The sequence below is a fragment of the Rhamphochromis sp. 'chilingali' genome, assembly GCF_963969265.1.
Source record: "Rhamphochromis sp. 'chilingali' genome assembly, chromosome: 7".
Lineage (NCBI taxonomy): Eukaryota > Metazoa > Chordata > Actinopteri > Cichliformes > Cichlidae > Rhamphochromis > Rhamphochromis sp. 'chilingali'.
This window is the reverse complement of record NC_137934.1, coordinates 23,822,496-23,837,654: the sequence shown is the minus strand read 5'-3', so window position 1 is coordinate 23,837,654 and position 15,159 is coordinate 23,822,496.

Here is a 15,159-nt window from a genome sequence, read left to right as displayed (position 1 = left end):
ATGACACTGAGAGACAGACACTGAACAGAATTGCAATACACATGAGAACCCAAAACCTAAGAACTGATCCCTCACCAAGAATAACAGAAACAGATCTATAATGATAATAATAAACAAAGCACCAGAACATCAGAAAACAATCCATAATGCAAAAATAAACCAAAACATAATAAACTCAAAATACTGGGTCCAACGGACCCAGAACTGTGACACTCAGGCTCTCTTTCTATTGAAATCCTCCATTATGCCTCACCAGTGTTTACCTTTGTACTTATGTGCAGTTTGTGTTGGGGTTGTTTGGTGAAGTTAAAGATTTTCTGAGCTAATTTTAGCTAATGCTGCTTACTGTTGATGCTGTGAGCAAAAGAGTTGCAGCAAGGAACTCAGAGCATAAACCTTACTTCCTTACTAAGGCTTGACATAGAAAGCAGACATTTTTAAGTTATAGTCTGCTGAGAAACTGGCAATTAAAAAAGTCCAATATACTAAAAAATGTATCCAGTGCATATTTACTCATCAAAAGCTGGCCTATTTTTAAAAACTTTTTTTTCTTAATGCTGTTAAATCAGGGAGGTATGTATGAACTACATATGGCGCTCCAGCCTCCAGTTTGGGGGGATTTTCATCAGCTAAAGAAGCAGAAAATCTTCTTTCCACCTCCCGATTGGCTGAGGGACATCCTGACTATTAAGTAAAAACACACATACATCCACTCATTCATGCTCCTCATGATTTTCCACCAGTGGATGAAAGATGTCTGACATTCTTCTTCTTCTCAGCCTGTGTGGTCCATTTTCTAAGGGCGACATCATGCTGGTGAAAAGTCAGACTGGGACTCATCACCTTTGCTTCGAGTCATCGACTGGATGAACATCAACTTTCTGCACCTCCAGCTGGTTTACAGGGACAATGGTCAGACTTTCCACACATTTTTTGAGCTGATAAAAACTCACAGGTTTTTATTCATGGTGTTAAAATACTCAACTTATTTCCAGAAAACACAGCACCATACCTTAAATAACGAATAAGGATGCCCGCCCCCGGAGGTATGTAGAAAGGAGGAGTTGTGGTGCATATTGTGGCAAAAAGTCTCCTTCAATATGCTGCCATTGACAGTTGAAAACCAGTGGGATGCACTATTGGTAATTTACTTGTTGGTATACAGCTTGTAGTAGTAACATTATTTAATTCAATGTGGTGCACCTCAGGGTTCTATCCTGGGTCCTCATTTATATTGAGGTCCCCTAGCATTATTTCCCACCACTTTCATGTAAATAATATTCTGGTGTATATCCCTTAAGAATAGTTGTTATACAAAATCTATTTTAAAAAACCCCAAAAAGACCTTTTAGTCAAGGAGCCTTTGATCCAGAAATTATTGAAAAAAACAAAACAAAACATGCTAAACCTGACTTAAAGACTGTAGACCAGAAACCATTGTGGGTGCTGCTGCACCACTGATGGGCAAGTTTATGCTCAGTTAGGCTCATTTTTCTTATTTAGGAGGTAAAATCTGATCTGGAGAGGTTTTATTCCTTTTTTTTTTATTTCCTCAAAATCCTATAATCTCTACTCTTTATTCTACTGAATCTAGTGGTAAGTTTTAGGCACTGGAAAGTAAACCTTAAACTGAATTCAAAAGATTTTACTTAAAATTCCAGGTAAACTCTGTGAATGATACCATACAACCTGTCTGCTTATCATTTTCTTGTACATTTTAAAAATGACTTTAAAAAGTGCAGGTTGTTCTCCTAAATAAAAGCTTTTGGTATCCGTCTGAACGGTATTCTGTCGCTCCAGTCTGACAGCATCACACCGTCAGTAAGAAAGAGCACTCGGAAATGTGTTTTGGTCCTTTAATGCCTCATCTTTGAAGCAGATGTGACCTGGCTGAATATTTTTCCTCCACCTGAACATCCGATCACAGCTCAGGGGAAAATTTCAGGTGGACGGAAAATGGACATTCTTGGAAATCACAAACTGAAGAGGTGTGAGAGGTGAAGGCGCTGCAGTGGCGTTGTGGGTAACCTGGGTTTATTTAGACTGGGTGTGTAGGCCATTACATACCAACAGAGCCTGCTGGCACAGCCGGCCGAGGAGCTGCTGCTGTGCTTTGATTTTAATGCTGAGCTCAGATTGGAAAGAAGGTTTTTGTAGGCCAAAAGCCGTGTGTTATTGCAGTGATAATAACAGAAGAAAGTCTCACCTTGACTGTTTTTGAGGAGTTTCTTCCTTCTGTTCTAAATCCACTTTTCTTCCTTGACCTTAGTTCTAAACCTTTATACAAACACACAAACAGCACACATTTTCTTTTTAAAGCAGCAGATTACTGTAAAAAACTCTCAAAAGCAGATCAGAAGCAGCAAATATACTGTTTTTCTTTTTCCCCCACAATGGCTATTTTATTTCAGAGCTTTTTACTGATGTATGTTTTTTGACTACACAGAGATCACTTTAAAAATGTTTTAGTTTTTTAATAAAAAAATACCTGGGGTACCAAACTCGTTTCAGTTTATGGATCATGTTCAACCTAGTTTAATTAATGAACTCAAATGCACGGCACAGCTATTTCCAATTAGCCTTTAAAAATTTCAAATAATTCCCTTCTTTATGTGAAAACAGAAATAGATTTTTTTTTTTAAATTAAAACATCTTACAAAGTTAAGAAAATCCCATAATTTTCCATCCATCCATCGCCTGACGGTTGTCAGGGTCTAGGTAACAGCAGCTGCTCAGACTTCCCTCTTCCCACCACCTCCTCCCTTCTTCTCACCGGACACTTAAGTGTACCCAAACCAGTCCAAGAGGTATCCTGAAACCACATAACAGGCTCCTCTGGATGTCCTCAAGTTCTCTTTAAGGAAGACATCCTTCAAAGGAAACTCATTTCGATTGTTTTTCTTTCAGTTACTTCCTGAAGCTTGCGCTCATGGGTTAGGGTAGGAAAGTAGATTGAATCCACAGCTTTCCTTTATAGTGTCTGGACTACTGGAAATATGTCTGTCTGTCTTCTGGTCTTCCTTCACTGATGAACAGGAACTCTGGGCCACGTTTCACTTGCTAAGTGGATGATTCCTTGTTCTGTATGGTTTTGGTCCCAGTCCCTCTCTTAGTTTACTTCCTGTTTTATTTTGGAGGTTAGGTTTATTTTCTCAGTTTTTACTTCCTTCCTTTGTTCTTTTCCTGCCTTTGTTGGTGTCTGATCGTGTTCACCTCTTTCTTATTATGCTTCCCTCCTTCTGGTTATTTGCACTGCATTTGATTTGAAGCAGGAAGTCAGAAATCCCAAGTTCCCATCAGATTTGCAGATAGACTGTCCCCTCAAGTCCAAGGCGCCATCAACCCCAGCTTCACAATTCAAAAAAAGAGTAAAAACAGCTGTATCAGTAATACAGCTATTAAAGTTTTCATTTCTGAGTCACTGAATGAGCCATACAACACATTTTCTCTCGCTTGCTGTTAATAACTAATGTTTTTAGCAATTTGTGTTTGTGAGTTTCTTTCTTGCAAAAAAAAAGACTACAAACTGTAATTAATAATTTTACAACATTCAATGATATCTGTCTTTAAGTAAAGGAAAAAGTACACGCGAAAACTCAAACGCCCTCTGACATTATAACATTGGTTCTTTAAGGGTCTGAAGTCATAAAACAGGTTTGAGATCAGGGACAAAAGAGTTCATCGGCAGGTATCAGCTGCTGCCTTTGAAGACTGGAAATAATACTCAGTGGTGCATTAACATCTTCCACGGCCCGATGGCTGTTTGTCTTCTCACCGCATTAATCCAGACTCTTTCTTCATCTCTGATCCTTACAACAACACCAGCTCTGAGAACTAATAAATGGAAGGGTTTGATTTCCGTCAGCAGTGCCAAACACCACAGGCTCACCTTCACGGAGCATGGGTCAGGTTGAAGGACTTGGGCCCCCGAAGGCCACAGGGCCGGGTGTTTACCCACAGGGCGTTCCCTTATTGATGTATCAGCGCAGGGCGGGGAGCTCGAGCAGATAAGCAGTGTTATAACACACATCATATCAAAGCAGCCATCTCTGCTCGCTTTTATTCCTGAAGCTGGAGATGGACAGACGTCTGAAGCTTTCAACAGCAGCTTATACTTCTGATATTCATCAGTGAGTCATCTCACAGTGTTTAGAAGGAGGTGAAGAAAAGCTGCAGTGAGGGGCCATCCTGACCTCAATCTGCAGCAGCTCTGAAGGAGTTTATTCAGCAGTTTGAACAAATTGTCAAGGATAAAGACAAAAACACAACACACAAACAAATACAGAAACATGCAGGAGGTTACTGAGCTGACCTCTGACCTTCTGGCCCTGAACCTGTTTAAAGGGACTCTCCATCACAAGAGTACACAAGGCATGAACTGATGAAAAATAAATGGACATAACTTCAAAAAGAAGAAAAATATGAGAGATAAAAACGTACTGCAGTGAGAAAAAAAAAAAACTGTCAAAAGGCCAGAGGCAGGTAACTGAACTGGACTCAAGTGCAGAAACCCAGAGCAGAGGCAGATGTAATGATTTAACAATGTTTATTTAACTAACACAACTAAAACTTGGCAGTGACAAAATATACAGTGGCTTGGTAACGTGGCTGTGGCAAAACAGGGAAACCAGACCGGGAAGGCAGTGGGAGTGTGACTGGTACTTATGGTCGCACTGGGGAGAGAAGGGAATGGAATTAGAATGCAGCTAGCGGTGAGTTCCAGAAAAGGTGAGTATAATAGTTTTTCCCAGTTTACTTTGCTGGAAGAGTGATAGATGCATTGAGGGAGAGGCGGTGTAGGTCTGAGGGAGTTTGATGGTGTGAAATGGCTGACCTGAGTTCTGTTGGTTCCGAGATAGTGGGATGACAGGCAGGTGAGAGATTTCCAGAGAGCGGGTAGGTGAGCCAGATTCCAAGAGATGAGGAGCTCTGAGCCGTGGAGGTTCTGGGACAACCCCCCCTCCCTCCCAAAACAAGACATAGCCACATTCATTTCTTTATTTCGTACAAAATCACAGTTTAATAAATAGTCTGTAAAAATAAGTACAAAAGTGGTTTTCTTAACATTTCATATATGAATCACTCGTAACCTTTGGGTCAAAGGAGTCTTTAAATGGATTACTTACAAGACAACAACGTAAGTAATAGAAGATATGAAACATGAGGCCTGCTTACCAACATAGAGTTGTTGACAAACTGGCGAGGAATGGACATCAACATGGAGCTTAAATCTCCCAGCCTAATTGCCTCAATCAGCTCCAGGTGAGAGAGGGGCCACATGGGCAGGACCAAGGAAGCTCAGGAACCTGTTGGAAATTTCCAGCCACTCACCCAGACCATGTCAAAAACACAAAATCAGCCAAAGATAAATGGAGGAAATCTGATGGAAGCAAACATGAGAAAAAACTGCAATAAGTCAAAACTATTTTAGAGATTTTCATCTAAATATGGGCACTTACTGCTGAGGCTGAAGCTTCAAATATCTAGAAACTAATGAGTGACTTCACTGTGGCCGCTTCTATCATTTATGTACAGTCTATGTTTAGCTTGCTGTGAATTCACCTTCACATGCTGACCTCAGATGTCACACAGAATTTCAAGTTAGGAGGGTCAAAGATCATTTAACCATCTGCCCCGCTGATTTAGACCTTTTATGTCCTGTAATAACAAAATATTTTCTAAAAGGTGACCCACAAAATATTCTGAAATATCCCCAGAGGTTTATTACGTTGGTCCAGTGAAGACTGATGTGTTTTTGTCTCTTTGAGAACCAAAACTAGAGACACTGCTGATCAGCAGTGAAATAATGAGGCAGATTTCAGTTTTTTGTTTGCAGGGTCTGTTCTCACAGCTCCATCTGCACATGGCCGACTCTGAGCCAGTGTGAACTTTCCTCTGGAAAACAAAACAGAGCAGCTTCGAGAAAAGCCAAACAGGCCTTCAGAAAGATGGAGTTAGATGTCAATGCTCCACCTGTCAGAGGACAGGAAAGATAGCAAATCTCGTTGGCAATGACTGTTTGTTTTTCCTGATTCCCATCCAGCTGTTGGTGACGCGTGAGAACGTTCCTCCAAGCAGCTGGAATAGAAGCTTTAAAGCACAAGCCTGGCTGCTGCACGAAGCTCACGAGTGTCACCAAAATCCTCGGCTCAGCCATGAGATTTATGCTCATCTCACCGCTCTCAGGGTCGCCACTCGAGTCTCCCAGGAGGCTTTAAGATGGATAACATATGGAGGAACAACACTTCACTTTCCTGTTTTTTCAATTTACTCTATTTACACCTGCACTGCAAACCAGCCCGTCCACTTTCATACATGGAACCCATCAAGGAGAGCAGATACGACCCTGGGACAGTGTGAGGAGGGGGGGTTGCAAAGTGGCCTGCAGGGGCTGCAGCTGAGAGGCTAACGTAGCTTAAAGCAGAGGTTAATTATCTGACCCATGGGCTGATGTGGCCTGGGTTTGAGTTTGACTTTGCGGTCTACCCGAAGAAACTCCATGGTTGATGTCTGTAACTTATCTCCTGTTTGAAAGATCTGTTTTGTTTTTACTTCTTTTTTTTTTTAAGATCAGAAATTGCAAATTAAGTGTTTTGGTGTTTTGTTTCCCCCCCCCCCCAAGATGGCTATTGTATTTCAAACCTTCTTACTCCCAATTCCTATTGTTTTTTTTACTACGGAAAGCTAAAATTTTGCAAATCTGGCAAAGCCACAGTAACCAACATCCATAACTGGGTCTTTGGAATGAACTCTAAGAAATAAATGTAAAAAACCCCATCCACCCAGATCTGGCTGAATTTCTCTGAACATGATTACACAGACTCGAGTTGTTAAGCACTTTATATGAGTTTGATTCCTAAAAATCTTCCCTAAACTATACATTTATAGATGAGTGAAAAAGGTTGAATGTGTTATTTGTGGGAACGTTGGTCTAAAACTGAACACATTTATGGTTAAAACCTGTCAAAAACATGCAGAACAGCTCTTTTTGCACCTGTGTGACCTTCTTTTATTCCTACAATCCCAAATCAGGAGTTCCTGTCAGGTTTCCTTTGAACACTCCTTTGACTTTGTAAACTTGAGCTCATGCAACCTGTTTACACTTGTTATCTTTTACTCAGAGATTGTAGATTCTCCCTTTTCCCTCAGAAAAGCCGGTAAATAAACCACAGTGCAGTATCTTCACCTCCTTCTACATCTGCTAAAAAACTGACAAACAAAGCACCAAAATTGGCCTCTGCTCTGAGGAATTTTCCAGTTGGTGCAGGCGTTCTGAGCTGCTTTCCACAGAATCCATTTATTTGGAAAAAGGCTCATCAGGAAGTGCAAGTACAAACAAAGGCCAGTGATTGTAAATCTAAATGTGGATCCAGGCTGCATTGGGATACCTGCACCCTCCGAGTCCAGACGGAGGCATGGATGGAGGTCTATTTAAGGTCAAAAACAGCCTCTTCAAAGCCCCCAGACTCTCGGGAAGATGTGTCAGTGTTTATTATACCACCCAGAACACACACACATAAACACAGATTCACAGACAGGACACCGGCTTAAATTCCAAGCCCTGCCCTACACCCTGAGCTACACCCTGACCTACGTCTCACCTGAACTTCACTCTAGTGTGAGCCTGAGGTCAGTGGACCGAGCCGTGATCAGAGCAGCTAGTTTCTCTTTCACACCTAGGAAAGGTGCATCAGCGCTTCTTTTAGCATGATGCTGGAGTAGATGTTAATCTCAAATCTACTCTGTCAGAACATCAGAAGTCCTGATTGGTCAGCTTAAGTCCTCTCAGCTGTTTGTGGTCCCTTTGTATGACCTGACCTTTATTAGTATTCATCTTTAGAAAAAGCTCATCATTCATCATTTCACAACCAAAGTTTCCTTTGCTTCGTTGAAACATGCTGATGTACTGGTGACTGTGTGATACTTGATAAACAGTGGATTCATCTCAGTCTGATCAAACATCTGGATTACAGATGTGGAAGATTTCACTGACTCACAATGAGATGCTTTTAATGTTTTTAATGGGATAAAAACCTGCTAATTATCACAAAATCAGAGCTTCGAATGTTAAATATCAAACACCTGACACATTCCACCAAGAAAATCCATGATGAGAAATGTGTTTATTGTTTAAAACCTGCTGGTTTCATATGAATGACTGAAATGTAGATTTACTGTATCTGTCCTCAGTCTTCATCGTTCCTTGTGGAGGTCTTGGGGCTGGACGCTGTGCTGATGTTTTCCTGTGTGGGTTTGGAGAAATCAGTGACATAATGACCTTTTGCCTCACGTCACTGCAGACAGAAACATCTTGAACATTTGCTCTTGGCAACCGTTGGCCTTCTGTGGCAACAGCCCGACAGCGACACGAACTTCAGATTGCTTCTGTCACCGCTGAAGGAAGCACGAATCAGGTAAAGGAAACCTTTCCACAGACATATGGTTATATAAGTGCTACACAGGCGTATTCAATTCTCTTCCAAACATCAGCCGTCTCTTCTAAGTTTGGGTTGTATACTAAAACAAAAATATAACTCACTCTCACATCATTTGTTGCTATTCAGTGAGCAGCGTGAGCTGTGCATACATGTACAATATCTTTATTTAGAGAGATGAAGTTTGTGTTTCAGTCATGTTACTGTATGAAAATCATTAAACCCAATGAAACTGGTAAGATAAAGGCAGGGAAGTGTTCTTTAGATCTTAAAAACCAGATTAATAGAATAATCAGTTTATATGGCACACCTATATATGATATATAATGAACACAGCAGTCCAGTCATTACTGCAACCTTTCTAAAACTAAAACTCACAATTATGTGTATCATGTGAAATTTCCATTGTAAATATTATTAATGAAATTGCAGGTAGGGGCGGGGATAGGGAGGTAGGGTCAGGGCAGTAAAAACATGTGGAGCTGAGCTGTGATGTCATCATGTCATCAAGTACACTGCTGTTCCATTGTGGAAAAGTTGCACCGTGTTCTCCCGCCTGTGTGATGCTACGGCGAGTGCTGTAGGACAAACATGTTTTAGTCAGCCAATAGGTCAGAAACATTTAGACTGTACTCACTGAATTTTAAGATATTTTAATAACATCAACACTTAGCAATAAATCAAGAAAAAAAGCACATATGGTTAATTAAATACTTTACAGTATTTTATGCTTTTACCAGAGTCACCTTAAAATCTGTAGTGAGTACCTTTACTTACTGTCCATGAGTCCGTGACTCAGTGACTGTTGTCTAATGACAGCAATACTGAGGTGGGTTGTTGAGGGCATCCTGAACCTTTCTCTCAGTAAGCACTGCTGTTTTTGTAGTTGTTAGCTGCTGTTAGCCACTGTTAGATGACATGAGTGACCATGTTGTGAACCACTTTCTGTTCTTGTTTCTGCTGTCTTTTTTTGGCGTTTTTATTGTTTTGTTTTTTTGTTCCTTTTTTGTTATGCCTCTCTGTTTCTTCCTGTTTTATTTTGAAAGGTATCCCCTTGTGTAGTTGTCTGTGTTGTTAGATCCTGGTTCACCTGTGACTTATTGTCCCTTTCCTTGGTGTTTTGCATCACCGTCCTCATTTTTAGTTTTTGTATTTTTACCTTCCACATCCCTCAGCACCTTTAATTAATATTAACCTTTTATTATTATTAATTATATACTTTACCTGTTACTTTTTTACCCTTTTATTTCCTTCCCATCAGTTCATCATTAGTTTTTCAGTTCACTCCGTGACCCTTAAGGCCAGTGTTACTCTGAAAGGAAATGAGCCAGGCAGTGTCTGGCCCGTCTCTGGTTTATGGGAATGTCTCGGATGCTTTTTGTTCCCTTGAACCTTTTTGTCCGTCGGCAGGTTCCTGTAACTGACCTCGCTTCATTAAACCCTCCTCACCGACAGCAGGACACAAACACAGACTGTCTATTTTTAGGGGTTTTAACCTCGTGGGACATTCGAGGTAAAGGGTCACCACCACTGCCCAGATGTGTTTCCCATCAAGTCCAAACAGACTCGAGCAGATCCTGTTTTCTATTTAAAGAAATGTCTTCACCTCACACACCTGTTTGTTTAACCACGGCCTCTCAGGACCAGCAGCTGCTGAAAACATCCTTTACGCTTTAACTCTGAGGGGCCACAGTTTCCAGTTTGTTCATTAGATTAACGTGATGTTCACACTGAGGGAGAATAAAGTTTTTCTCAGCCTGAGCTCAACGTTTATCTGTAGAGTTTTTAGGTTTTAACAACACTCACTATGAGGAAACAGAACAATGTGCAATACAGTTCAAACCTTTATTGTTTAAAAAAAAATCATTTTAGGTCATATGAGAGCAGTGTTTCCCAACCACTGTGCAGCGGCACACAGGCTTGCCGATCAGGTGTGCCATGGAAGATTATCTGGTTCCACCTGATACTGAGTGACTGGCTTGAGTAACGGGCAGAACAACTATTCTCTTCCACTAGAGGGCAGTACAACTACCTGCTCTAATTAAATGGGTTGCCAACTGCCAGTAAAACAGTATACCTGGTGTGCGGGGAAAAATGATCAGTATGCTTTTTGTGACGATTTTGTTTGGTGGTGTGCCGTGTGATTTCTCTAATGTGAAATATGTGCTGTGGCTCCAAAAGGTTGGGAAATACTGTATTAGAGGATGATGCTGTTTCAAAGTTTTGAAATGACAATAAGGATAAAAGATCTTAAAGGGGTTTGTCATGGTCACTGCGTGGACGAGGAGAAAGGGAAGAAAGGACCCAAACACAGGTCTTGCAGGCTGGTTGAAGATGAATACAGTGTTTATTAACAGAACTGAGAGAAATGAACATGAACGACTGGTCTGAATGTAACTGAACTGGAAACGCACTCACTGAATAGACGATGACGAAATGAGAAAAACTGAGGGCTTAAATACAGTGGATGATCAGGTAAGAACACAGCTGAATTGGATCTGACCAATGAGACATGGTAAGAAGAACTGAACATAATGCACACAGACAAAAGGCTAACGCAATAAAACAGGAAGCACTTAGAAACTAAACACTGACAAGAGTCCAAACTGAAAACTGGGTTCCTGATTACCGACCCAGGAACCCAGATAGGGTTAAAGTGACTTGATTTAATCTTTTTAAAAAAATCTTTATCATGGATATAATATATACTGCATAATAAGAACAAGTAAAAACAATATAATCCTCCCCTTGAAACAGCATCAGTCATATAAAATGTGACAGGGCAAATGGATGAAGAAATATTTTTTAAAAAAATAATCAAACTAAGACAAATCTGTTGATGTTGATTTTTGCATAGATGTTTAGAAATTTCATTTAAAAATTAAAAAAACTAAAGAGAAAACAAATGCGCACATTAACGTATTAAATGTAATATACGCTGTTACATATAACACTAATGTATATATATATACACACACACACACACACACACACACACACACACATATATATAACACCCAGCACGCCCCTGCGGGCGGTTTATCCTTCAAGCTTGGGTCCTCTACCAGAGGCCTGGGAGCTTGAGGGTCCTGCGCAGTATCTTAGCTGTTCCCAGGACTGCGCTCTTCTGGACAGAGATCTCCGATGTTATTCCCGGGATCTGCTGGAGCCACTCGCCTAGCTTGGGAGTCACCGCACCTAGTGCTCCGATTACCACGGGGACCACCGTTACCTTCACCCTCCACATCCTCTCGAGCTCTTCTCTGAGCCCTTGGTATTTCTCCAGCTTCTCGTGTTCCTTCTTCCTGATATTGCTGTCATTCGGAACCGCTACATCGATCACTACGGCCGTCTTCTTCTGTTTGTCTACCACCACTATGTCCGGTTGGTTAGCCACCACCATTTTGTCCGTCTGTATCTGGAAGTCCCACAGGATCTTAGCTCGGTCATTCTCCACCACCCTTGGGGGCATCTCCCATTTTGACCTCGGGACTTCTAGGTTATACTCGGCACAGATGTTCCTGTACACTATGCCGGCCACTTGGTTATGGCGTTCCATGTATGCCTTGCCTGCTAGCATCTTGCACCCTGCTGTTATGTGCTGGATTGTCTCTGGGGCATCTTTACACAGCCTGCACCTGGGGTCTTGCCTGGTGTGATAGACCCCAGCCTCTATGGATCTTGTACTCAGAGCTTGTTCTTGTGCTGCCATGATTAGTGCCTCTGTGCTGTCTTTCAGTCCAGCTTTGTCCAGCCACTGGTAGGATTTCTGGATATCAGCCACCTCCTCTATCTGCCGGTGGTACATACCGTGCAGGGGCCTGTCCTTCCATGATGGTTCCTCGTCTCCCTCCTCTTTCTTGGGTTTCTGCTGCCTGAGGTATTCACTGAGCACTCGGTCAGTTGGGGCCATCTTCCCAATGTATTCTTGATATATTGAGATATATATATATATATATATATATATATATATATATATTAGGGGTGCAACGATATTCGTATCGATATTGAACCGTTCGATACAGTGCTTTCGGTTCGGTACGCATATGTATCGAACAATACAACATTTGTAATTTATTTTATCAACTTTCCTTCTGACGATGCTGTCTGTGTTGAGCGCTCAGTGAATCTGCGTTCGACTACTCCGCCTAGGCTGCACTGTCGAGCGCAGATCCACTGAGCGCTCAACACAGACAGCATAGTCAGAAGGAAGAGCGCAGGGCAAGCTAGCAAGACAGAAGTTGCAACATGGACCTCCCCCAACCTCATTCAGATCTGGCGTTTGGAATTATTTTGGTTTTCATGTGACGTATGACCCTGAAGGTAAGCAAGTCATGGACTAAAGTAAAACAGTATGTTGAATGTGCCATGCAATGCTCAATTACATGGGTGGGAACTAGTGTGTTAGCGCAGTTAGCTTGTTAACGTGTTGGCCGTCTAGCCCCATGCACGGGGCAATCGGCGGTAGCTCGTTAACGGAGATTTGCCGTGTTGTGGCGTTAAGGTCATTTCAACGAGATTAACCTGAAAGCACTAGTGGGAACACAACGAATATGACTGCACATTTACGCCGACATCATCCTAGTGCAAAGACAAAAACAACAAGCATGCTACTAACTTTAGCCGAGTCATTTAGACAGCTGTTAGCACATGATTCTCCTTATGCTGCTGAGAATATAGCCCAGAAGAAGCGGATAGTATAGCTTTTATTTTGGAAAGAGACATTTCTCTGTAATAAACTCTCTTTTCCAAAGATGAGTGATTCCTCAATCAGATACAGGGCTCGCAATATCGCTAGCCCGACGTCCCGGGGCTAGCGATTTTTTCAGTCGGGCTACCAAAATCTATCTCTTCCCTGCCCGTCGGGCTATTGTAGGAAGGAAAAATATATGTCAATGCTTTTGCATTCTTTCGGAAATGTAGCTGGGTAATTATGTCATTGGCATCGGTGAGCCACTGTCAATATGTGACATATTGAAATCGCGTTTGAATTTGCGCTTGTTTTTTTGCTTTCACTTTGCAATCGCGTGAACTGTGTATAGAGAGCGACAGCACTGATCTGTGAGTGATGATAATTTGTGCACCAATTCCTCTGACATCGTCTTATTAATTGTTAGCTTACTATGCAAACATGACAAGTGAAATCTCCCGCAGCAAGCTTAAACATGTGAGAGGTTGATCGCGCAGAGAATCGCTGAGCTTATGTGTGTGCCTGTGTAAAAGCAGCAGGATATATATATTTTAGTTCTGCTGAGCCAAATAAGACAGGTCAGGGTGAAGAAGTGACAGCCAAAGAAAAGCTTACCACAAAACGGAGAAGTTATGACAAATCAGACTATAAGGCAAAAAGAAAGTGCAGCTTTATGGTTTCATGGATAAAATAATTTCTGTGGCTGCAATATGACGAGCTAAATAACCAGGGCTGCACATAAGTGGTCTGCAGGTGCGCATTCGCTGTCAAAATAAAAAACACGCACAAGGGTTAGGGTTAAATTTAAAAACTGTACTTTTGAGTTAAAATATATATTTATAATTTTAATAAATGACAAATGAAAAAGGCATGAACATTTTTTTTGTATCGGAAAAATATCGAACCGTGACACCAAAGTTTCGAACCGAACCGAACCGTGAATTTTTTGTATCGTTGCACCCCAAATATATATATATATATATATATATATATATATATATATATATATATATATATATATATATATATATATATATATATATATATATATATATGACACTAATAAATTATTTAAAGAATTTCCTAAATATGAAACTAAACTAACACTTCTCTTATATTTTTCCACATATTGGATTTGCCCTATTATATCAATCTAAACATAAATAAGCCGATTGATCGATTATTTGACCTCAATAATATTTTTATAGAGAGCTGAGTCACTTTTTAAAAGCTCTGATGTCTCCAGCATCTCAGCTTCTAGAATTTACAGTTTTTTAAGTCATAATAAATTCAGAGTTGGGCATATTTAATTTAAAATGACAAAATGAAGCCAGATTTTCAACAAATCCTGCAGAAAAACCTTCTTAAACACAAATAAACATTTTTAGGTCTGACAGGAGTGATTATTGTCCACATTACTCAGACTTATTCAGACTCCTGAAGATGAAGATGAAGGGGCAGGAAAAAACAGAAAGGTCAAAACAACACAAGGCATGAAGAGGTCGGTCACAGAGGTGGAGGCCTGTCAGGAGGCACATGATCAGGAGACATGATGATGTCTCCTGATCTCATCTTACTGACTGCTGCTCTCTGAAAACACAAAACAAAGAACCAAAAGCTGCAGTTCCTCTAACGTCAGTGTCGATTCATCCTCTGGTGAAGCGGATTACTCACCGTCCCTGTGAGCGATGGCTGGTTTCCCATCAGTCCTGTTTTCTCTCCTGACCTCATGAAGGAAACACTCAGCTGGAATTTTCTGGAGACTTAAGCTGTGTGAGGGTTGAGCTGAGAGCAGCTTCTGGTCTAATCTGCGTAATTAAAATAATTAAAATAAACCGGTGTCAGGTCAACTCAACCCGAGTCAAAGCATGAGCAAGCAACTGAAAACACAAGAGTTTATTTCCCAAAATCAACTCAGGAAACAGATGCCAAGGAGAAAGCGAAAGAGGACGACGTGAGTGGGCAGATTTGTTCATGTGTTACAGTCGTGTTAGTGCACAGCCTGCACGTGTTTGTCATTTATACAAAACAGAT